This window comes from Lissotriton helveticus, chromosome 7, assembly GCF_964261635.1.
Source record: "Lissotriton helveticus chromosome 7, aLisHel1.1, whole genome shotgun sequence".
In the NCBI taxonomy this organism is placed as follows: Eukaryota; Metazoa; Chordata; class Amphibia; order Caudata; family Salamandridae; genus Lissotriton; species Lissotriton helveticus.
Window position 1 is genome coordinate 410,121,948 of NC_136068.1, and position 25,637 is coordinate 410,147,584.

The 25,637-nt window shown below is 48.3% G+C and overlaps 1 protein-coding gene across 3 annotated transcripts in view; it reads left to right on the forward strand.

Annotated features, from left to right (window-relative positions):
* LOC144766795 (protein borderless-like) overlaps nt 1-25,637 on the forward strand; it is a 190,571-nt gene that overhangs the window by 11,913 nt on the left and 153,021 nt on the right. Inside the window, exon 2 of one of the 3 annotated variants that reach the window (XM_078650527.1) lies at nt 3,579-3,818. The exons of 1 other annotated variant lie outside the window; for it this stretch is intronic. The gene's annotated coding sequence lies outside the window, so the exon portion shown is untranslated. The remainder of the gene's footprint in view (nt 1-3,578; nt 3,819-25,637) is intronic. One more of the 3 variants, XM_078650528.1, reaches the window with a different exon arrangement.

The window sequence follows — 25,637 nt, forward strand, 5'->3', positions numbered from 1 at the left end:
GCGGGCGTCCCGAAATCACACAGTGATTGGCCTGCACTGGACCAGCCAATCCTGGCGCTATGGGGGCACATTTTCTGCTCGCCCTGTCGCCCCTTCAAACCCGGGCTAGGCTGGCTAAAAGTACCCCTGGGGTACTGGGGAACTTTCATTGCGCATGCTTGGGAAAGTTGAATCCCAACTCGCACTTGCGCACTACGGTCCGTCTGTCTGCTGCAGCCTGAGTGTACTGTCACTCAAGCTGCAGCAGGCCACCCCCCCTGCACATTCCAAAATCGCTGGGTGTGTCCCGGCGGCTGACTCGTACACTTCTGTTCTGTGAGTAATTTTATTGTAAGAAGATTGCGGCCGCGATGCGGGTCCATGTGGCTGGTGGGGCTACGCCCCTACGCCCCAATGGACGCACCGCTGCTGTGTGTACCTGCGTGTACCCCTGACTCATGCCTGGTGTACACACCCATACGATGCCAAACAATACTAAAACGGTTATTAAACTTTCATAGGGTGAAACCCAAACAGTTGAAATATGTGTTATCCAGGACCTAAACATCCTTAAGAGTCACGAGCTAGAAAGGCAGTCTCAAAGGTATAGGTAGGTAGAGAGTAAGAAAGATTTAAATAGTGAAATAGAGTAGACAGAGGTCAAGTAGAAAAAACTTTACTTTCCTAGGGGGGCATTGAAAGATAGTGGCCCTGGTCAATTTCCCACTTTGGCCATGCCTTAAAGCGTCTTTGGCTAGTAAAGGAAAGCAGACAACATGGGGGCATTTCTGAATTTGTCCTGCTTTTGGCAAGTCACACCAAGACAAATGCAGCATATTTCACTGGGGCCAGCCTGAATTTCGGTTGCGGGTCAATAATAATAGGTGCTGGATCCAGGATCCCTTTGAATCCACCTCATTTCCTGCACTTGAGTACGAAAAAGTGCACGTGATTGTGAGAAATAGTTGGTGAGAAAGAGAGGGATGAGAGAGAGAACATGCAGTGTGTATGGAAGGATTTAATGTGAGAAGAGTTTGTAAGTGGAGGTGTGAAGCAAAGCAGAGAGCAGCAGCAACACTAACGGAGACCGACAGAGGAAGGAGCCACAGGCATTGTAGCAGGACTCAGTGAGAGCGCAAGACAACAGGAAATGACAGGAGCAGGAGTTACTGCATTTCAGTCACTTGCAAACGCAAAAAGGGTGCCCCACTACTGAAATTCTTTCTCAGGGAGGGGATTAAAAAAACTCTTTAATGTCAAGCGCACAAGTAAATGTATGTTAACAAATGGAAGCAAAAATATGTATTCATTATACAAGTTCAATAACAATGAAACCCTGTCTTATGGACGCAAATAATGTCAGTATGTCATACAACAGATCAGACTCGTATCTGTGTTTACCTTAGCATTACCCTCATATCTATCATATATATATGGGTATCTACTGCAAAGCGTCCAACACATAAAACTCATGAAACTTTAATTTTTATAAAAGCCGGGAAGAGTGTTGGGTATATTGGTTAACATCTATTGACAGTCGAACAGAGTGTCACACAATGACCGAAAATTCAGTCTATCCAGTGCTTAACCCAAAAGTATTTCAAAAGTGTTCAAGCAGATTCAGCAAAGAAATCATATGTCAAAAAAATATGTGACGAAATGAATGACACCTCACGGGAACACCACCCTCGGGGTAACTGGCGAAAATTCACCAGACTGGGCCCCTTTTCTCATCACTGGTCGTCATTCAAATCAGAAAAACAAAAATAGTGTCCAAACACAACCAAACAGAGTGAAAGTGCATGGAAGCAGAGCCCTTAGGCACTGCTGGTGACCAGTGTGATTAAAATCAACAGGCACGCCAATTTATGACCAATTTATTCCTATAATTTAGGCGTGGACTGTCGAATTAAAAAGGCTGGTAGCTAACCTTGCATACCATTACCTATCGCCAACATGTTTCTCTAACTTAAAAGTAACGGTAGATTCGTCAGGGCAACACCACTTGTCACCACACCAATGTTGGACACTTTGTTCTGTAGCGACCTCTAACAGCTATCGTGGCTCATACCGGCTGTAGAGGGAAAAAAGGGCTTCAACGTAATCCTCCCGCAGTGAGGTTTCTTCAGGAATAATTTGGCCCACACGATTGTAAACATCAATCGGGCTAGTAAATGCGGCGCGCGTTGTCTCCACCAGATACCCATATATATATATGATAGATATGAGGGTAATGCTAAGGTAAACACAGATACGAGTCTGATCTGTTGTATGACATACTGACATTATTTGCGTCCATAGGACAGGGTTTCATTGTTATTGATGTTGTTTGAGTGGAGGGCAACCCTGTCTTCTTTTCCCTCTAAGCTCCTCTTTGTGATAGAGAGTTCATTATACAAGTGATAACCATCGTGGCCGTGGTGCATGATAATGACTGCTCACTTGATATTCAAGGTTACAAACGTTGCCTCCGCCCTCAATCTTGAACTATAAGAGATGTCACCACCTCTACGAAAACTTTGCTGAAATTCCTCGACTTGTGACAACCTTTTGTTTATTGAAGCATAACATCTGATGGTGTTATCGGGGTCAAAGATTAGCACTGGTGTGTTTTGGAGGGATCATCGCTCCAGTGAAAGACTCCTGTCACACTAAGATCTGTAGTGATTTCAGATCTAGAGTACTTTCGGGTAAGGTATGAGCTGAGGATGGCATCCAACTCGGCTGTTGATGATACCACCATGAGCATCTATCACAACCCCTTCCCTATTTCCTCTCTCCCCTTTGTTACTCTCAACCTTTTAATATTCGCGAATCACTCTCTTGTCCCCAGCGTCACCACCAGGTAGGCAGAGGTGGCTTCAGGCATTAAGTCTCAGGCCTCCAGTATATGAAGGGACAACACACTACTCACGTCCAAATCTATTATTAGATATGTAAAGAAAGTCTACTGTTTTCCATTTACTTAATAATAAGGCAGCTAACAAGGATATCCCCTAGATAGCGTCAGATGCTGTATATGTTGTGTTTCGTTTCCCTAGGAAAATATTTTATCAAATGAAGGTATACTTACATGCCTAGCATGGCGTCCCAGACCTTGTAAAAATGAATGACACACCTGCCTGTTCCAGACATTCTCATGTCAGAGTCCCCCATCTCCGTTCTCTGGCCTTGTCCACTCAATGCCTTATTCAGAGCTTCAAAATGTCTTCTGCTTACCTCACATATCACTATCTCTTGCTGTACACAACACTCTATCACTCAGTGGAACTAGATTCATGCTTAACAAAAATCAGGAAGTAGTATCAATCAATCAATCAGGCAGAATTTATATTGCGCTGCTTATCACCTGAGAGGGTATCCAGGTGCTGTGCCGTAGTGTCATTAGAAGAGCCAGGTCTTGAGTCCCATCCTCAAGTGGGTCAGCGAGGGTGAAGTACGAAGGTGGTGGGGAAGGGTGTCCCAAGACTTGGCGGCGAGAAGGATCATCCTCAGGCTCTGCAGCGGGCAGAAGTGTGTTATCTGTGCTGGGGCGAGGTGAGTGGAGAGCAGGTTCCTGGGAGGCAGTTGGAAATTCAGGCGGTGGTACATGTAGGCAGGTCCATGGTCATGGAGAGCTTTGTACACATAGGTCAGGAGCCTGAATTGCCATCTTTCCTGGATGGGGAGCCAGTAGAGGTCTTTCAGGTGCTGGGTAATGTGAGCCATCTTTGACAGGTTGAGGATCAGTCTTGCAGCTGCGTTCTGGATCGTCTCAGGTGTTCGAAGGTGGTGCCTGTATGGAGTGTGATGCATAGTCCAGCCGCCTGGTAAGGAGGGCCTGCGTCACCGTTTTCCTGGTGGGGATGGAGAGCCACTTGAAGACTTTGTGGAGCATGTAAAGAGTGTGGAAGCAAGCTGAGGAGATAACGTAGACCTGACATTTCATGGAGAGTTCACTATCCAGGATGATACCATGGTTGCCAGCATGGTGTTTTGGAGTGGGGGTGGGTCCCCTTGGGGTAGCTGTTCGCATTACAAATTCAAGTAATAAAATTAGACGCGAAAGATAGGCACACCAATTACAAAAAGTTAGGACTAAAACATATAGGCAACAACACAGCACAAGCCTAGTTAGAGGGAAAGCAAGGTGATATGTGCATGTATACTAAAATAAGGGGGTAATCGGAGAAGGCCTAGCAATCAATTTGGCAATATTTGGAAGGCAGAGATCCTGTCAAATGTGTAAAATGATATGGTGAGTGATATTCTCATAAATTGTTTTGTCATAATTATGCATATTTTCAGGAAAATATGCAAATTCACATGCAATGACTCAAAATGAGAATCCATCATTGAGTGCGATATTGGAGTACAAAATGCATGTTGTGGTAAAAACACCACAAAAAAACAAAAGCAGCGCAAGCAACAGCCGTTCATGTTCACACCATTCGCATTATTCTCATGTACTTGCAGTAAAATGTTGGTGCATATGGCACAATAGTATGTGAAGTGGTGCAATATTAGAAATTTTGTTTAATAAATGTGGCACAAACTTTCAGCTTCATTTAAATTTCTTGTGGTCTAAAAATGATGGTAAACAGTAATATTGGGAGTTGGTGATATGAGAAGTAGCACTGCACCTTTTTAGGTTGAGCTTTAGTGGTAGCGCGCACGCGCTGCTCGCTCTACGAGGCGTGCAGTAGTCCAGTATTCAGAGACAAGCTTCCCTCACTCTCCGCCCATGTTTTTCATTGGCTTCTGTGTTTGTCCTTCTTAAAGTCTGTCTTCTGATTGATAATGAGGCTTGTTAGTCCCACCTTATTATGCCATGTCGTCATTTGTATCCTTCCGTGGCTATTGGCTCCTTTACTTCGAATGTTGCATGAGCACTCTTTTTTTTCCGTGACTTCTATTCGCCGCTGTCCTTGCCTTCTCTTCCACCTCCCCCCTCCTGTTGTAAGTGAATTCTCACCCCCTTACCCCCTGCCCCCCCCCGCACTGAGTCCCGTTTGCAATGCAATAGGTCTCGCATAAATGCGAATCCTATTGTATTGCAAATGCTTGTTTACACCATTCCCTGCTTGGCCAAAAGGATCTTTTGCTAACAAAGGCGAGGGTTTTATTTGCACAATTTAAAACTGTGAGAGCTGAGCAGTGAGGGATGACACAGCTCCTCCCCTCAATCACACGTATAAACAAATGCCTGCATCACAGTGAGGCTGCTGGTGCTCATTATTAGAGTTTCGAAACTAGAAAGCCGCTGCATCCATCTGAACTGCTTGTAGCATCTTCCTACTGTGTCCGGGAACAATGCCCAGGGAGCAACATAACAGAGGCTGCATTTCAATGACACGTTACAGAAACAGGATTTGTTCTGCACGATACTGACTTAAAAACCATATCCATTGCAGGCAGCTGCAAGGAGGCGGGCACTTTTATATGCTGCCATCAGACACTCAGCTACTTTCATTGACAGTTTCTCTCCCATAAATGTGCACAAATACAACGTGGAATCGTTTTTTCCCTACTTTTTCCTGTGCCTGCACCCTTTGGTAGGAGAAGCGGTCCCTTCCAAACACAGCGTTCAGCATCTCTGCATTCCCAAACTTATTCACAAATGGCAGCAAACTGTTGCGGCCCCAGGACGCAGAGTCCGCTCACAAGCGGCTGGGGAGGGAGCGGGGCCTCGTGACATCTGAGAGGGGAACTGGGTTTTGGACAGCTAGATCAAAACCAGTGGTTACCTTCTGTGTTAAGCTGTCACTTGGTATATCCCTCCCCTTCGCCTGCCTCACGCCCATGCATGACAGGCAGCAGATTAACCCAACCACATGGCTGCCAGCCACTCCATGCATTGTGCAATATTTAGAAACCCATGGCTGTGCATACAGTCCTGCACTGTAGCCATCTTCAGAAATCAGAGTGCCATTATTGGAAACATCCCCACCCACCGTCTGAGCATGCATGAATAAATAAATACACAAGACAACTTTTGTTATGGGAAAATATTGCTGCAGGTTTATTCCATACAAAAGTATGCAATAAGATGGGTTATCTTACGGGCGACCCAAGGGCAGGCAGCTGTACCAACCTATGCTACCCTGCCTGCCTGATGAACCAGCATAACGGGGAACCCAATCAGTGCTACACCTTTTGGGTGATCCTCCTCCGGATCACGTGACACGTTGGTCCCTTATTACTAACGCCCTTTTCAGGGCGGAATGTAGCAGGGCAAATCCCTGGTTGGTCAGGTCCACAACCACCCGAAGGACTAAAGGGGTGCCATTGTGGTTTTCCAGCAACCTGCCCTGAGACTCCTGGTGTTTGGCTCTGGCACACCTATTGTGCAGCGCAGAGGTACCCTTAATGTACCCGTCTGCCGCAGAGGTACCCTTACTGTACCCGTCTGCTTCCAGATCACCCTGTAACTCCGCTACAGCTCTGGAGGCGCCCCCCGTTGCTGCCAGAGCCCTCCACCAAACAGCTCATTTCTCACCTGCAACCTGCTTTCTAGGGGCTCCTGCATGTCCAGTGGACCGTGTCCATGCCCACCTGTGACAAATGTACCCATGTTTGTCAACTTAACCATAGGTGTACGCCTACATGGCCCATGCCACCAAGACAGCTGTCTTCTCACTTGCCACCTCTCATTTCCAGGGCCCGCTGCAAGGCCAAGGGAACAAATCCATTCTCATTGGTGACAAGGAACACCAACTTTATGAAAGTAGCCTTTAACATTTGCATGAATCAGCTTGTGTCTGATGTAACCCAGACCCCTCTGGCCTGCGAACTTACGCCATGAACTGTTCACTCTTTCAGGGATGTTCAACGGCCTCCTCTGACTTAGCCCCATGCCACACTCTGTGTGGAATAATCTCAGACCACCAGAGCTCACATTGACCCATGTATTTGCTGATCTCCCCTAAATCAGCTTTCATGGCTTGTAAGAGTGACCTCCTCCCCATGGCAATGAGGTTGTTGCCCCCTAGGTGTATCACTAAGAAATTTGGGGGGGGGGGGCCTTGGTCAATGTCTGTACCCCTGCACCTGCCATGCATCCCTTATTCCTTATCGGAATTTCGTCTGCTCAGCTCCCTCTGTGGTGAAAGGGGGTCTAACCTTAACAACAGCTGTATTACCCTACAGGCTAATGTGGCTCCAACCTTCTGCAACATGTAGTTGCCATCCATCCAGCACCATATGTGCCTGAACACACATGTCCCTATTCTATGGGACAACAGCCTACTGTTAGAAGGGCGCTCCCACAACCTGCCTGTCTATTTTGGCTGTCAGGGAGAGAGTTTTATGCTTAACTGAAGCAACCTGTAACCTGCCCATGGCATGGAGTGCAAATATTTCTTAGCTATATTCTCACCTGTAAACTGCTTTCTAGGGCCTCCTGCCTGTTCCAGTGGAATGGGTCCATGCCCCCCATGGCAAGGCACCCCATGTTTTCCAACGTAACCTTAGGCGTGCGCTAGGGCGGCCCATGCCTGCAGGAGCACAAAAACCCCTTAGACTGAGAACCTATGAGCTGAGACGTCCCAGCTAATGTAGGCTTCACTTTCTGTAACCTGTATTTTTGCAGTACTTCTAGCGCTGTATGTGTCGTAACACATGTGTCCCCAAATTATGGGACAGCAGCCCACTTGTTAGGTGGCCACACCAGCCTGTCTACCTCTGCTATCAGGGGGGGAAGATCCTATTCTTCACTGAGGCAACCCATAGCCTGCCCATGGGGCAGAGTGCACACATTTGCACAGTCCTCTTTGATTGCTACATCATGGCGAACAGGCATGTTCATACTAACATTATGTAACCCATAGCAAGTGTGTCATCAAGCACTTCGCTTGCATCCTTTATTCATTATGGGAATTTTGCCTCTTTTTCTCCCCTCAAGTACTTCATTTACTTGCAATATAACACAGCCTGCCTTAATGTGCTACGTTGTAAACCATTCTCTAATCCTATAGTTACCCTGGCCACCCCCTCTGGGTACCAAATACATCGGTTTGACCGCCCATTGGGGAGAGGGGGGGTGTTGCCATACTGTATAGAGAATGTTGGGTCCTTAAGGGGGAAGCATCCAATAATTGGGTAGGCTGTGAGGCTCTGGATTTCAGCCTGCAACTGTCGCCCCATTTCACCTTGGGTGGCTCTTTATTATATCACCCTCCGGGTCCTGCGGGGGTCTTTTTGGACACTTGTGGTGACACTATAGCGGAGACAGTCCTAAGGTATTCCAACTTCCTTCTGCTGGGCGACCTTAATTTACATCTAGACTCGGCAGAGTCGTCGGCCGCTGCCAATTTCCGGGATATTTTCCAGTTAACTTTGCTCTCCCAATGGGTGAGTGATCCAACCCATAAGGGGGGCCCTACTCTGGACCTTATTTGTTCCAACTTCCCGGTTCTGGTAAAAAAAAAAAACTCCCGGTCACCTGGTCAGATCACTTCCCAGTATTTTTTTCGTGGACGGCCGAGCATGAACGCCAACCACCATCTTGCCACCGCGCCCCGAAGGCCAGGAAGATTGATGCTGTGCTTCTGAGCGCTAAGCTGGCGGCCTCACGCCCGACACTTGGGAGCACTTTATCGGACAATGTTACTACATTTTCGAGCTGGATTAGTGATGCCCTCATTGGCCTCTCGGCCTCTGGCCCCTGCAAGTTGGGGAGAGAAACCCCCTCCAAGCCTTGGTTCATCGCAGAGTTGAGGGATCTCAAACACTCTTGTAAGGTTTTGGAGAGAATATGGAGGGCCAGCGGCTATTGCCCTATGGCCAAAAAGGCTCTTAGGGATAAACAGAAATTGTATTATCCAGCCATCTCCTCGGCAAAAAGCACCCATTTTGCCGCGCGCATTGACAGGGCGAACAATAATGCGAAGGAAATCCTTGCCATTGTGCAGAGTTTTGTGGCGCCTTGTGCACAGGAGGTAGTTGCTACTCCCTCAGCCATCTGGGCGAATACCTTGTCCAATCACTTTAGGGAGAAAATCAGGGATATTCAAGATTCTTTCCCTAAAATCCTTACGCCTTCCCAGCCTCCGTGGGGGTTTAGTGCGGCGAAGGTCCCAGATCATTCCTTCACGGCCTTCAGCCCCATTGACCTCTTGGCCTCCCGCAAAATCCTGGGGGCGTTGAAATCTGGCTCCCCAACGATCCTTGCGCGGCTCGGTTGCTGGCTGATTTAGCCGACACGGTTAACTCGGAAGTTAATAATTTGATTAACCAGTCGCTTTGCGAGGCGCATGTCCCGCCCGCCTGGAAGCAGGCCCTCTTACTCCCATTGCTCAAGAAGCCCACCCTCGACCCCTCGCTTCCCGGTAATTATAGACCCATCTCTCTTTTGCCTAGTTTGGCCAAGGTCTGCGAAAAGGCGGTCACCTCGCAGTTAACCAACTATGTGGCGAAATGGGGCGCGCTACATCCTGCGCAGTCGGGGTTCCTGGCCGCCCATAGCACAGAGTCGGCACTGCTGGAGGTGGCCGAGGCTATTAGGGACTGTTTGGATGCCGGCGGGAGAGCAGCTTTGGTGATGCTGGATCTCTCTGCGGCGTTCAATACGGTTCCCCATTCTCTCCTCCTCGAGCGACTTGCCGACATTGGTATTGCGGGCACGGCGTGGAGCTGGTTGCAATCCTTTTTGGAGGATAGGTCACAGCAAGTCTGGCTGCCCCCGTTTGCCTCGTCACCCTCCCCTCTGGCCATGGGTGTCCCGCAGGGCTCTTCCCTTAGCCCCCTTTTGTTTAACATCTTTGTGACTCCCCTGGTTTATCTGGCGGAGTCATTGGGGGGCTAGGGTGATGGCCTATGCGGACGACACGCAGCTATTGTTTACCTGGAGAAGTGCGACGACTCGGTCAACGCGGCTCAGCGCTGTCTCTCTGCGGTGTTTCGTTGGTTGGCCAATGCACAACTTAAGTGCAATGAGGAGAAGTCGGAGGTGCTCCTGTTTGGAGCGTTTCCTGCTGGTTTTAGAGCCAGACTGTGGCCTCCGGACTTTCCACCCCCTCAATCAGACAAGGGCCTTGCAAAAAACTTGGGGGTCTGGTTTGAGGAAAATTTGAATTTTGCGACACATGTCAAAAACTTACAGGGACTTGTTTTGGCATACTTAAAACCCTGCGAAAATTCCTCCCCCTTCTGCCTGCGGAGGCCAAAGAAACAGTAGTCCGGGCATTGATCCTTTCTCGGTTGGATTACTCCAACGCACTTTTAGTTGGATGTCCAGGCTATCTGATAAAAAAACTACAGGTAGTCCAAAACCCGGCTGCTCGGCTCCTACTGGGTCTCCCTTCCAGGCAGAGCTTGCGGGTCCATCTCCGCCACCTTCATTGGCTCCCCTAGTTGAGGCCCGTTTGAAATTTAAAATGCTGGCCATTGTTCAAAGGGCCTTGTATGGATTGGGCCCCCTCTATCTGCAGAAGCGCTTTGCTTTCTATACCCCTTCCAGGATTCTGCAATCTTCGGACCTACTCCTGATCCAGAACCCGCGCTTTTTGCGCCAGAGGTTAGGTGGCCGCTCTTTCACCCGTAAAGCTGGCCTAGCCTGGAATGAGCTTCCTCTTGCTCTCAGGAGGGTTTCTGATCTGGCTGTTTTCAAAAAGAACTTAAAAACACTATTGTTCTGAGCCCATTTTTCTAGAGGCTCTTCCTGTTTAGCTGGTTGGTGTGGGGTTTCAGGGTAGCAGCGCCGGGACACTCTAAGTAGCTGTGCGCTTTAGAAATGCAGTATAACATAACATAACATAACATAACATTAGTTGCTTAACTTATATCTCTTCCCCTTGAAAAGATACCAGCCGTAAGGCCAAAGGCACCCATTTATTAACCTATTTACTGGTTCTTGCCACTTGGCACCCTTCTGGTTGGTGATGTGAAACCTCTTACCCAGTCTAGTGTTGCTGACACACCACCTGTGTCCTATGAATCACCCTCCATCCTCTTGTGCAATAGTCTTGCTGCTAAGGGGGCAATCACTTCAACATCCCTCCTATCCTGCCAGAGTGTTGCCTGTTCAGTTTAATCTGTGGTGACTGCACCCAGACTTCTCAGGCAGCTTTATTGCTGACATTGTGAGCAGTTGTTGACATTGAGGGAATCTCATGCCTGTGACTCACAACTACAGCGAATTTTAAATTATTATGATACTGAGTATCTGAATGAACTATGCACAAGTAATTGACACTCTCCCACGTGTCGTTACTGTGAAAAATTTTAGGACTAGTCCATCAAATTCAGCCAGCCACCCCCTTAGGTGGAGTCTTGCACCCCCAAACTTCTTCTAGTGTAAACCACGGTCACGCCTCCTATTCAGTTGGATTCAGTAATTCTCTGCACTGACAACCACAGGGGCCTAATACTGGGCTGTGTATATGCGGCCCAGGAGGACCCTAAATAATCGGCTTGGTGTGGATGGGTGTTACAATTGCCTGGCTGAAGTGCAATACCTTTGACAATCACTTCTGAGTGACCGCTGCGCCTCTCACCAGGCCGGGTCACCCCCTTGCTCCTCCTGCCGCCTCCTGCTCCTGCCAGCCAGCCTGCTCCTGCCAGCCAGCCTTGCCGCTTTTTTCCGCCGCCGACGCCTCCCTGGTCCCCCGAGCGGCCCAGCCACAGCAGAGCCGCCCGCTCGCCAGTTCCCGCCGCTGCTCGCCACAGGCCCCGCCCACCACCGGCCCATTGGCCGAGCCGCTCCCGCCTCCCAGCTGACCCGCCCTCACGTCCCCCTTCTTATGACGCCCCCAGAGCGACCGCGCAGCGGTCGCACGCAGCGGGAGCACCGACTGACCCCCTGGCCCTCGCAGACCCCAGCCCACCCGCCGGACGTACGACGCCACCACCCTCAACGCACTCAACACCGGCCGATTCCCGGGATGCTACCGAGCCACCCCGAGATGCACCCACGGACCCTTCTGCTGCAACGCCTGCAAGTTCACCTGCATCCGGACCTGCACTACTCCAGCACCGACCAAGACCAAGCCGAGCAACAACAGAAGCCACCTGAAATGCATCCTGCTCAACACCCGCTCCGTCCACATGTGGTATATAAATAAATAATACCGGATCTAGGTTTGTCTGGACTTAGCAATAACAGATAGCTCAATAAAATAAGAGTCAAGATTCGAGGTAGTAGGAGTTTGCAGGTTTATTACAGCATAAAGGACAGGAACAGGACAACCTGCACAGGAATAGGATGGCAGCGCTGCCGGGGGCAGAATCGGGATCGGCGTAACATTTAATAACAATACACGAATATATATACTAAAACAGTTGCATTACAATACATACGATAGGCGGAGCAGTGGGTGTGGTCAATAGCAGTCGCGAAAGATAAGGGTGAAAGTAGGTGTAACAGAGGCGTATACATAGACATGTGATGCAAACGTAACAGAATATGTCATAAATGGGGCGGAAACATGGAGGGGGCTACCTAAGGAGCCGGGACCTCTGACCTAATGGTGCGCGCAAACTGGCAATGACGTGTTACTAGGAGAAGCTGGGGGCTACGAACTCTGTGCTAGGAGCACAGACTGAAGTCTGGAGAGTCAGGGCGACATGTACCTAAGCAGTATCTAGTATCTGATGTTTAGAGAACATGTTGATAGAATCCAAAAGTTATCGGGGTAAAGGCGAACAGACTCTAAGACTGGAGCATGCATTATTCTACATGTAGTGCGTGATGAAGAATATTAAATGACCATTAAATGCAGTATTTCTCTAACGTGGAGACGTAAAGGCTAGACAATGACGGAAACTATTGATGCAGTTCAGTAGCTTAGGAATGCAGAGAAGGAGGACTGAACTGATAACTGGAATCATAACATACTCTTGGCAGACTCAGAGGCAGAGCCAGGCTGAGCCAGGCACTGTGAGGCAGGAAGTAAGTGAAGGGTCGAGGATACAGGTGGGGGCTGTATCGCTCCTCAGTGAGGCTTCAGGAGACAGGAGCTGAATCTGGTGTCCGGGCCCTTTTGAGGCCTAGAAACGGGGACTTTACAATGGAATAACGTGCACACTGAGAAACGTGGCAACGTAACTTTACATAGGCCTGATATTCGTAGTATTCACGAGAACTGGAAGCTGACATACTAGAGGTGGACACAACTGTAATTGCGTCTTTAATCGAACATGGGGAATACATATGCATATTAATCATGCGCTCATAACATATGATGGAGGACGCGTAGGGACACAGAACATGGCAAAATTTACTTTTCCACATTCCCTCCTTGTCACTACGTTTCCATCAGGAAACATCAATATTCATGATACCATCTATCATTTCATACAGCATCATTTGCTCGTCTCGAATTTTCTGGGAACGGGTTTTAGAACGGGGCTTGGGACTAGGAATACAAGAGGTAGCACAAATGCCGCAAATCGCAGGGCCACATTGTATACAGAGGCAGCAGCTGAATATGATCGCTACTGCAATACCTAGAAAGGACAAGACTTTCCATCCCCAAGCGGAAATTATATTCCAGAACCAACCGGACCATGTCCAGGTGCCTGGATCTTGGTGTAACAGATGGGCAATTTTATGGAGTCTGGTTATAGCTGAATAAACAGACGGCGCGTTATTTGGAATGAAAATGCAGCAACTAGATCCGATGACTCTACAGGCCCCGCCCCTATCGGCCAATATGACGTCAAGAACGAGACGATTCTGTAAAACGACAAATCTCATAGCAGATTGCTCTTCAGTTAAGTTACCTAAAGCAGAGGCAGTCTCATTGACTACTGCTTCAAGGGTTCTGGTTAATCTACGAATTAGCTTACTATTCTGGATAGGTCCTATAAAGAAGAAGAAACCTCTATTGAAATCTGTATACTGTTCTAGAGCAGTTTCAGTATAATCGACAATGGGGAACTCCCTTCTATGTCTAAGGTGTACTAGATGTGTGTTTCTGTGATAATCAGATGGGGCTAGGAAAACAGGTGGCAGTAGGAAGGCAATGTAACAGGTTCCCTCCCAATCGAGGGGCAGACGAACATATGCGGTCTGACCACAAATAAAATAAGAATGACGTGAAGCTTTGAAAATAGATTTCCCACTGTCACTATATTTGACAATAGTAGTACAATCGCTATGTCCTACATGTGCGGAACCATTATTTCTAACACATAATTCGCCTTTGACTGGTAGTACTGAAATAGCAGGTAAGTCTGGAGTGGAATCAGACTGAACATTCAGGACCATGAAATTCGAAGAATAATTACCTAAATTGTAAACTTCATTTTCTAGATCTAACCCTGTTCTGTGGGGAAGACCTTGCTTGTCCGGGAAACATGTACTATTAAGAAAAGACATATCTGTTGAGGATGACGTTAACGTGGACCATGCTCCACACGAACCATTATGTGAAAATGGATAAGGAAAGAGTGGCAGAACTCCCTTCGGTGTCTGGAAAGGGGGGAGTCGACCACACACCCAACAATTAGTGGCATTGCTGGTCTGGTGTGAATAATGTAACATGCGGATGAAAGAGTTATTACGCATAGCGAGGCGGTAAGAGAGTTCATGAGGAGGCAGATCACTAAACGTGTGCTCTACTGTAGCATTAGAAGACTTATTTACATGAGAAACTGGAAAATACAGATAAAACGCATAACTGGTGCAGGAAATCATAACACTGAGAAATAATATGAAACTTAGAAAAACGATACATCGGATTGAGTTTTGACTAACTCTCTCACTATGGGGGTCTATTTTATACATGTCAGAAACCGGTCTAACCGTTTCACCTAGGGGAGGACTTAGACAATCAAACTGGCTGACTTATTTTACTAGACCTTAACTTGAGTTTATACTCCTGTTGCGGAGTTTTCTCTAACAGGGAGGGTGCAGTATCATTGTCTTTTGCGGGACAGTCCTTAAGAATAGTACTTTGGCAGTCCTTTGAATCCTGGGAAATGTTCTTTGAGACTGGCTTCAATCCATAAAATTTTTTAATATGCGAAAGATGCACCCAGCCTTTGCGTCCCTCCAACTTCACGGCTGTACGGGTGGCCAGGAGGACCTGTCGGGGCTCCTTCCAGCGAGGCTCCAGCGGACTTGAACGGTCGAAATTTCGCACTAGGACCATGGATCCGGGAACGATTTCATGCGGTGCCACCTCGGTATTGTCTGGAAATGCGGCAGCAACCTGTGAACGACAAGAGTTGAGGGCAGACATCAAGGAAGCTAGGTAATCTGTCAGCATATTACTTGAAACATCTGTAATACTTCGAGGTCTAGGTGTACCCCACATGTTAGGGGGGCGGCCGAAAACGACCTCATACGGGGACAGACCTGATCTGGAATGTGCGACCATGCGCATATAGAACAGGGCGACCGGCAGAGCTATGAGCCAGTCCACACCTTTCTCTTGACAAACTTTTGCAATTCGGATTTTCAGGGTCTGATTATGTCTCTCTACGAGACCAGCTGCTTCTGGATGGCGTACACAATGGAACTTCCACTGGTATCCTAACAAAAGGGAAACGTGCTTCATGAGTTCAGATGAGAATGGCTGGCCGTTGTCAGAATATACGACTCTAGGGAGTCCGTAACGGGGGAAGAACTCACGAACCAACTGCTTGGCAGTGGTCGCGGCTGTGTAGTCTGGAACTGGATATGCCTCCGTCCACCTGGACAAAGCGCATACAACTACAAGGACATACTTGAAACCTCGACATCGCTCCATCTGAATGTAATCCATCTGGAGGACTTCAAAAGGGTGGTCAGGGGGCTGGAATCCACCTTGTTCCACCGGGACACTTTTACCTGGATTAAACTGACAACATATCATACAGGTACGGACTTTCTGCTTGGCTGCAGCTCGTAAATGTTTGTTGAACCAAATATTCTGGATACTGTCTAACATTGCTTTTTCTCCTAAATGTGCTGGACTATGTGCGGTATTAATAATGACTTGAACCATAGAGTCGGGGAGAAACCATGTGGTTCTACCCTTCGTTAACCATCCTTGATCTGTCTGGACCCCTCCTTGTTCGGACCATTTCTTGATTTCATCGGGAGTAGCATGTAACTGGATATCTATGACATCTTGAGTAGGATCCTTAACTGTCATACATGTAGTCGGATCTGGAGTATGTGTCAGTATCGGATTAACTGAAATGTCTGGAGTCTGTGCTGTAAGCTTGGCTGTGCGATCTGCTAGATCATTACCCTGGGAAATAATGTCAGTAACTTTCGTATGTGCTTTGCACTTCATGATAGCAATGGATGTCGGTAAATGTATTGCATCTAACAGAGCTTGAATAAGGAGACCATGCTGAATCTTGGTTCCATGAGAAGTCATGAAACCTCTCTCTTGCCAGAGCACTCCAAAGTCGTGTACGACTCCAAATGCATAACGTGAATCTGTGTAAACATTAACTTTCAGGTTCTTGGCGTGAATGCAGGCTTGTGTCAGAGCAACTAGCTCCGCTGCTTGAGCAGACAGGGTGTCAATGCGGTGTGTTTCAATAACTTCAGTGTCAGTAGTCACTGCATACGTGGCGACTAGTTCTCCTGTACTTGTTCTCATACATGAACCATCCACATAAAGTGTCAGGTCTGGATCTGGTAATGGAATATCTGTCAGATCTTGTCTTGGCTTTGTCATGATGTTAACTACTTCCACACAGTCGTGTGTGGCAGAATTCGAAGTAACGGATGGTAACAATGTAGCAGGATTTAGAACGTTGCAGCGTCTGATCTCTATGTGTGGCTGGAACAGTGTCAATTCATAACCTGTTAAACGTGCAATTGTCAAGTGCTGAGTTTGTGTTCGGTTTAAAAGAACTTCCACGGAGTGTGGAACTTGTACTGTCAGGGAGTGTCCTAATACTATGGAATCACTTTGTCTGATAGCTAGTGCTGTGGCTGCAACTGACTTGAGGCACGCAGGCAGAGCCTGGGCTACAGGATCTAATGTGCTCGAAAAATAAGCACAGGGCTTGTACTGTCCTGCTTGATCTTGTGTGAGGACAGATAATGCTGTACCTTCGCGTTCAGTGACGAAAAGTGTAAAAGGCTTACTGTAGTTCGGTGTTGCTAGAACTGGAGCTTGGCATAGAGCTTTCTTTAACTCATTGAAACTAAGTGTATGTTCAGATGTCCAAGGGAGGACAGTCGATACGGCTGCCTCCTGTGTCGTTAACTGTATCAGTGGCTTGGCCAGAAATGCATACTGAGGAATCCATTGTCTGCAATAAGAAGTAAGGCCAATAAAAGCACGTACCTCCTTCTGGGTCTTGGGCTGAGGAAGACTCGCTATTAACTGGATTCGGTCTGGTGTCAACTGCCTACCCCTCTTGGACAGTAAGTGTCCTAAGTAGACCACTTGCTGGACACAGAATTGAAGCTTAGAAGGGGACACCTTGTGTCCCATCTCGGCTAGGAAATACAAGACTGTAAGGGATGCTCGTTCGCAAGCACATTCAGAACGGGCTGTGATCAGTAGATCATCGACATACTGGAGCAGGGCAGTGTCAGTTGGCATGTGAATGTTATCTAGTTGTCTCTTGAGTGCTTGACTGTAAATACTAGGACTTTCTGTGAAACCTTGAGGAGCGCGTGTGAACATATAGCTCCTTCCATTTAAACAAAATCCGAAAAGAAACTGGCTGTCTGGATGAATGGGGACACTAAAAAATGCGTTCTTGAGGTCTATGACAGTGAAAAATGAGGCTTCGGAATCAATGGCTGTCAATAGGGAAGAGATATCTGGGACAACTGGGTACTGGGGAATAATACATTTATTAAGCTCTCGGAGATCAATCACTAAACGATATACTGGAGGTGCATTTGGGTCAGTACGTTTCATAACAGGAATGATCGGAGAATTACATACATTGGAGTCAGTTTCTACAACTACTCCTTGAGCCATGAGCTCGTCAATAATTTTGGATAAGGCTGCTACAGCCTCAGGTGGCAATCTGTACTGTCTGATTCGTGGCAGGACTACACCTGGCTTGAGAGTCACACGATGGGGTGTGATTTGCATAAAGCCAACATCAGTTGGACCTTGCGCCCATAGATGCTGCGGAACATTAGACAATCTCGGATCAAAATCTCGTAATACATAGTGACCCTTGAAGTCACGTAGGAACAATCGTATTCCCTCTGGGGAACAGCATATAACTGCACCTAACTCTTTCAGTGTTTTAATACCTAATAGATTTTCTGGACATGACTTAGTAAGTAACAGATCAGTAGTGCGGGACAATGGACCTACTTCTAGAGTAACTGGCTTTGATATTTCATTTACGATAGGTTTTCCTGAAAATCCAAGGGAAACATTTCTAGAGCCTGAGAGCGGAGCCCCTGGAACTTCGGCGTGACTGATGGTGGTCCTACTTGCCCCTGTATCAATCAGAAACTTTCTGTCTTTCCCTAATACTTGACTATGAACATAGGGACCTTCTTGATCTACAGGTATCTCGATGAGAGGCAAGCCTACCTCCCTCTCTAGGCTGTTTCATGAATATGGCTGATACTCTGGATACTCAGACTGTGCATACTGGTACATCTGCTGTGTAACATGCTGTGTTGCAGCGATAGGCTGCGGTGCTGTAACTGTCTGTGGCGCATTCTGTGACTGAGGAGTCTGTGTAACTTGTTCTTGTCTCGGCGGACGTAGTCTTTCTTTAGTCTTACCGGTAGCTATGTTGTGTTTCAGAACTGCACACTCGTTTATAAAATGACCTGGCTGTTTACAATAATTGCAGTTTCCTTTAACGGGAGCTGCAAGATGACTGGCTTGATTTGGACCCCTTTTCTGACTGTCTTGAGGAACGGATTGTGCAACTAGTACTTTCATTTTCGTGTCTTTCATACGTTTTCTCTCGTGATCTTGCTCTTCTCTGATTCTATTCTGGTGATATTGAAGCATCTGTAACATCTGGGACGGGGTATTAGCTTGCCAGGTACTTTCGACTTTCAAAACTTGGTTTTTAATTTGTGGACTTGAATTCTCGACTAATTTAGTAACAAAAAGATGAGGGTATGATTCGCTACTTGTCTTGAGGCCACTGTTGATGCTAAAACATTTCTCAAATCTAGAATAATAATCACTAATATCTTCGTCTTGTTTCTGTTTACAGGCTGAGATTGCATCCCAGTCTTCCTTTCTAGTTGTCAATAATCTGGGTAAAACTTGTATTAATAATTCTGGTAATTCTTTACATTTATCTCCAAGACCGGTACCTGGTACTCGTGCCTTGTCTTCAGCTTCTAGAACTGCCCAATCGATCTTTTTCTCTCCCACCTCCCATTCTTTTTCTTTGAGTTTCTCATATACCCCTGCGGGCAACAGGACCTTTAACATTTTAATGATATCTGGATACGTGTATTCTCCCATACGGAGCATGTCTTTTAATTCTCGGTGGAACCCTGCTGGATCTTTATCATGACAGGGAATTAACTTTTTCATCTCTAAGAGTTCCATCTTTGTGATCGGGGTGTAAACAAACACTCGTTGCATTTCACCACCCTCTGTCTTAACTGGATGTACTTCTCGTAACGGATTCTGTCTGTCTATGTAAAAGGGTTTACTTTCTGGGGGTGAGACATGAACAAAATGTGGGTTCAGAAACGTTCTGTATTTGTGGCGCTGTTCTAAAATGACACTAATTAAATCGGTACCTAAACCTTTCCATTTATACTGGAGTAACTCGTTCAGGACATCATGTAACGGACCTGGATCAGAATGTTGACCCTCATACAATGTAATGAGGTGCTGGATCATATACATACCCACCAGTCGCTGCTCGGCTGGGGGCAATTTCAGAAACATTTGTGCCACTATTTCGTCTGGAAAAGTGGTAGAATCAGTAATCCATCGGACTGCTGATCGGACTAGTTCTTGTTCATGCATAGAACTTAACTCACTATAACCGATTCGTGACTTCAGAATGTGATCGGTAGCTTGAAATACTTGTTCCAGAGAACCTTGTTCTGGTGCTGGATGATGTAAAACTGACTTGTGTTCTAGGCGCAAATGGCGATCTGGAAATCTAGATTTTCCTACATACGCTATTCTGTCGGGATTCTCGTCCTCTACCTCTTCTGTAGAAGAGTCATTTTCTTTCTTGCTTACTTGTGCTGCTTTGCGTTGTTCGTGTATCCTTATTATTTCTTTACGGATTTTCTTGTACATACTCTCTATACTACTGATGGTTCTGTGCTTACCCTCGGCTATATTATCACTCCACCTTGTCAGGGCTTTCATTTCGGTTTGATCCTTGGTCGGATAATCTTGTTCCCTTATTAGACAATTAATCAGAAACTTTAATAGCATGAGCTGGACTTCAGCTTTTCTTTGGCACATGACATCACTAATACTTTCTGGATCATTCCCGGTACGGATGAAACGATATATTCTGTCTAGATCTTCTTTCATATCTGGTAGGGTGACTAGATACTCGGTCACCTTTCTCACGCGTAATGAATATAAAACCATATTATCCTCGCCTGGGACTGGATCATAGCCACATTCGGTAAGGGCTTTTCTTATTTCTGCAACAGACTGATACCTGGGCGTACGCTGTGACGCTTGTGCATGTAATTCGGCTAACGTTAAACGCTTGTGTGGCGGCGGGGTTTGAGGAGGACCTCCTCCTGCGGCCCCTAAACTAGAGTTGTCTACTGATGCTCTTCGTCCTGGCAGAGTGGGAAATGGAAATGTAGGCTGGACTTGTATGGCGGGCTCGACCGGGGGTACCGTAACAGGTACTCCGGTGTCTGGAGGAGCGGGAAGTGCCTGATTTACAGGGACTGGCGGAGCAGGAACAGGATTTGCATATTCTGGGACTGTGTCGTCCAAATAGGACGAAATGAAAATATCAGCTGCGGTCGGTTTGTGACGTAGCTTGGTCGGAACTAATGGTGGCGGGAAATTACTGGATGCCTCCGGGGTTGCTTTTGGCAAGCCCTCGGCAAGAAGAGGATACATACCCTTAATAAGAGCATGCCTCTGTCTGTCTGACTGTTCGGTTTTAACTCGTTCACCTATCTCGATTAATTCCCTTTCTTGGGCTCGTTCTAAGGATTCTCTACTTAATTCTGACTTTCTGATTTCTTTTTCGGTTCTTTTATGAGATTCTTTGCGCCATAACTCAATGGCATCTTTCTGTGACTGTCTGGCTTTCTTTTTCCATAATGCTTCTTCTACTCTCATGATGCACTCGGCATCCCATGTACCCGATACGGGCCATCTATACTTTTCCTCTAACTGTTTGGTATACTCTACCCATAAATCTAGATACAGTATGGCGCTTATGCCATGCTTCTGATACATGAAATGACCTGGACTGTCCCTAGGCGGAACAGGAACTGCTGCTTCTAGCAGACCTTTTCTGGTTTTTAACTGACGCAGTTTTGAAAAGAGCGGCATGACTGAACTATAATCTGGACACAATACAATACACAATAAACACGATAATTACTTCGCACTCATACCACGACATTAAAATACATAAATAACATTCAGAATAACAGTTCGAACAGAATACTACCTGAAATACGGGAAACAGAATACATGAATTTTCTCGAGAACAGAACTGACTAGAACAGAAACTAGATCCACTGCTGAAACAGTACGAAACTTACCGGTCTCATACAGAGACACGTCAGGACCCGCATCCACCGAAGTGGACACTTCGTTTGTGGGTCTGTGTACCACCAACCCACGGACCAGAGTCAATTAGATTGACCCTGTCTAGATACTACCCCAGCAACGGTACTCACCGGGCAGCAAGAACGGAAGGCCTCGGACGGGACTGGACTGCTTCGACGCCGGACGGACGAACTTTGGACTTCTGTTACGGGTGGGCCTCCGGATACCTCGGACCTTGGACTCTCGGCTTGGGCTCTGGTCGGGACTCGCCGCGTTCCTCCACCGCCTCGTCTGGATGCTGGACCGCCACCTCCGTCTCCTCCGTGGGCCTGAGGGATACTTGAAGCAGAAATATCTGCACGTACACGGTATGGTTCCGTCACGGCTGCAGAGGGTCAGGGGGCCGGCGTGGCTTCACCGACGCGTGGGGAAAGGGCAAGTCCCTATTCGGGCGCCATTATGTGGTATATAAATAAATAATACCGGATCTAGGTTTGTCTGGACTTAGCAATAACAGATAGCTCAATAAAATAAGAGTCAAGATTCGAGGTAGTAGGAGTTTGCAGGTTTATTACAGCATAAAGGACAGGAACAGGACAACCTGCACAGGAATAGGATGGCAGCGCTGCCGGGGGCAGAATCGGGATCGGCGTAACATTTAATAACAATACACGAATATATATACTAAAACAGTTGCATTACAATACATACGATAGGCGGAGCAGTGGGTGTGGTCAATAGCAGTCGCGAAAGATAAGGGTGAAAGTAGGTGTAACAGAGGCGTATACATAGACATGTGATGCAAACGTAACAGAATATGTCATAAATGGGGCGGAAACATGGAGGGGGCTACCTAAGGAGCCGGGACCTCTGACCTAATGGTGCGCGCAAACTGGCAATGACGTGTTACTAGGAGAAGCTGGGGGCTACGAACTCTGTGCTAGGAGCAGAGACTGAAGTCTGGAGAGTCAGGGCGACATGTACCTAAGCAGTATCTAGTATCTGATGTTTAGAGAACATGTTGATAGAATCCAAAAGTTATCGGGGTAAAGGCGAACAGACTCTAAGACTGGAGCATGCATTATTCTACATGTAGTGCGTGATGAAGAATATTAAATGACCATTAAATGCAGTATTTCTCTAACGTGGAGACGTAAAGGCTAGACAATGACGGAAACTATTGATGCAGTTCAGTAGCTTAGGAATGCAGAGAAGGAGGACTGAACTGATAACTGGAATCATAACATACTCTTGGCAGACTCAGAGGCAGAGCCAGGCTGAGCCAGGCACTGTGAGGCAGGAAGTAAGTGAAGGGTCGAGGATACAGGTGGGGGCTGTATCGCTCCTCAGTGAGGCTTCAGGAGACAGGAGCTGAATCTGGTGTCCGGGCCCTTTTGAGGCCTAGAAACGGGGACTTTACAATGGAATAACGTGCACACTGAGAAACGTGGCAACGTAACTTTACATAGGCCTGATATTCGTAGTATTCACGAGAACTGGAAGCTGACATACTAGAGGTGGACACAACTGTAATTGCGTCTTTAATCGAACATGGGGAATACATATGCATATTAATCATGCGCTCATAACATATGATGGAGGACGCGTAGGGACACAGAACATGGCAAAATTTACTTTTCCACACGCCGTCGAGCTCTGGAACCTGCTCGACACAACCTCACCAGACGTCGCCTTCCTCACGGAAACCTGGATGAACGCCTCTTCAGCGCCCGACATCGCCATCGCCATCCCAGACGGCTACAAGATCATCCGGAGGGACCGCATCAACCAGACCGGAGGAGGCATCGCCATCATCCACAGGAACACCATCCGCATCACGACCAACACCGACGACACCCTCGCACCCGCCGAACACCTGCACTTCCAGGTCCACGTCAACCCCAAGACCACCCTCAGAGGCACCCTCATCTACAGACCCCCGGGACCACGCACACAATTCAGCGAAGACATCGCCGACTTCATCAGCCCGCTCGCCCTCCTCTTTGCTGACTACATCCTCCTCGGGGACCTCAACTTCCACCTGGAGAACAACAACGACCGCAACACCACGACCCTGCTGGACAACCTCGCCAACCTCGGTCTCAAGCAGCTGGTGACCACCCCCACCCACTACGCCGGACACACACTCGACCCCGTGTTCTCATCCAGCAAGGACATCGCCTTCAGCCACGCCACCAGACTCCACTGGACGGACCACAGCTGCGTCCACTTCAGCTTCAGTAGGACCACGATCCACCACCACCAGCAACAGGTTGCACGCAGGAGCTGGAACAAGATCACAGCCGACCAGCTCGCGACCTCCCTGAGCATGAACCCTCCCACCAGCGCAACGAACCCAAGCCAGGCGGCCACCAACCTCGCGAAGTGGATCAGCAACTGCGCAGACGACCTCGCCCCCCTGAAGACCCCGCCCAGCGGACCCAGTAGCAAGAAAGCCCCATGGTTCACCGACGAACTCAAGAGCTCCAAGAAGAACTGCCGAGCCCTCGAGAGAACCTGGCGCAGAGACCCAACACCGGACAACAAGACTGCCCTCAAGCTCGCCACCCGAAAACACCACCAACTCATCCACGCCACCAAGAAAACCGTATTCAAGGAACGACTGGACAACAACGCACACAACAGCAAGGAACTCTTCAACATCGTTAAAGAGCTCTCCAACCCCAACGCCGGAAACAACGACATCACCCCTTCGCAAGACCTCTGCACTCCCTCGCCTCCTACTTCCACAACAAGATCGCGGACATACACAACAGCTTCAGCACTCAACCGACGCTCGCCACGACCGAACCACCGCCCCCCACAACCACCCTCCGCGCCTGGACCCCGATCAGCACCAAAGACACCGTCCGCACGATGAACTCCATCCACTCCGGATCTCCTACTGACCCCTGCCCTCACCACGTCTTCAACAAGGCCGACGCTGTCATCGCACCCCACCTGCGGGACATCATCAACACCTCCTTCGACACCGCTACCTTCCCGGAGAGCTGGAAGCACGCCGAACTCAGCGCTCTACTAAGAAAGCCATCAGCCGACCCCACCGACCTCAAGAACTACCACCCCATCTCGCTGCTCCCTTTTCCTGCAAAAGTCATCGAGAAGACCGTCAACAAGCAGCTGGCCGCCTTCCTCGAGACGAACGGATCCCTCGACATCTCGCAGTCTGGCTTCCGGGCAACCACAGCACCGAGACCGCCCTGATCCCAGCCACCGATGACATCCGAGCACTGCTTGACAACGGAGAAACAGCAGCCCTCATCCTCCTAGACCTCTCCGCGGCCTTCGACACTGTCTGCCATCGAACACTAGTGCAGCGACTCAGCAACGTCGGAATTCAGGAGAAGGCACTGGAGTGGATCATCTCCTTCCTCGCCGGAAGGACACAGAGAGTCCGCCTCCCCCGTTCAGATCTGAAACCACCGAAGTCATCTGCGGCGTCCCTCAAGGCTCCTCGCTCAGTCCTACCCTCTTCAACGTCTACATGAGCCCCCTCGCAGACATCGCACGCCAGCACAACCTCAACATCATCTCCTACGCCGACGACACCCAGCTGATTCTCTCCCTCACCAACGACCCCGCCACCGCCAGAGCCAACCTTCACGAAGGGATGAAAGAGGTAGCCGAATGGATGAAGAACAGCCACCTGAGGCTGAACTCGGACAAGACGGAAGTCCTCATCCTGGGATCCTCACCCTCCGCCTGGGATGACTCCTGGTGGCCCCCCGCCCTAGGCAGCGCACCCAAACCAACAGACCACGCACGCAACCTGGGCTTCATCCTGGACTCCTCCCTATCCATGACCAGACAAGTCAACGCCGTCGCCTCGTCGTGCTTCAACATCCTGCGCATGCTACGGAAGATCTTCCGGTGGATCCCCACCGAGACCAGGAAGACGGTCACCCAGGCCCTCGTCACCAGCCGTCTGGACTACGGCAACTCCCTCTACGCTGGAACCACCGCCAAACTCCAGAAGAGACTCCAGCGGATCCAGAACGCCTCAGCACGACTCATCCTGGACATCCCCCGTCGCAGCCACATCTC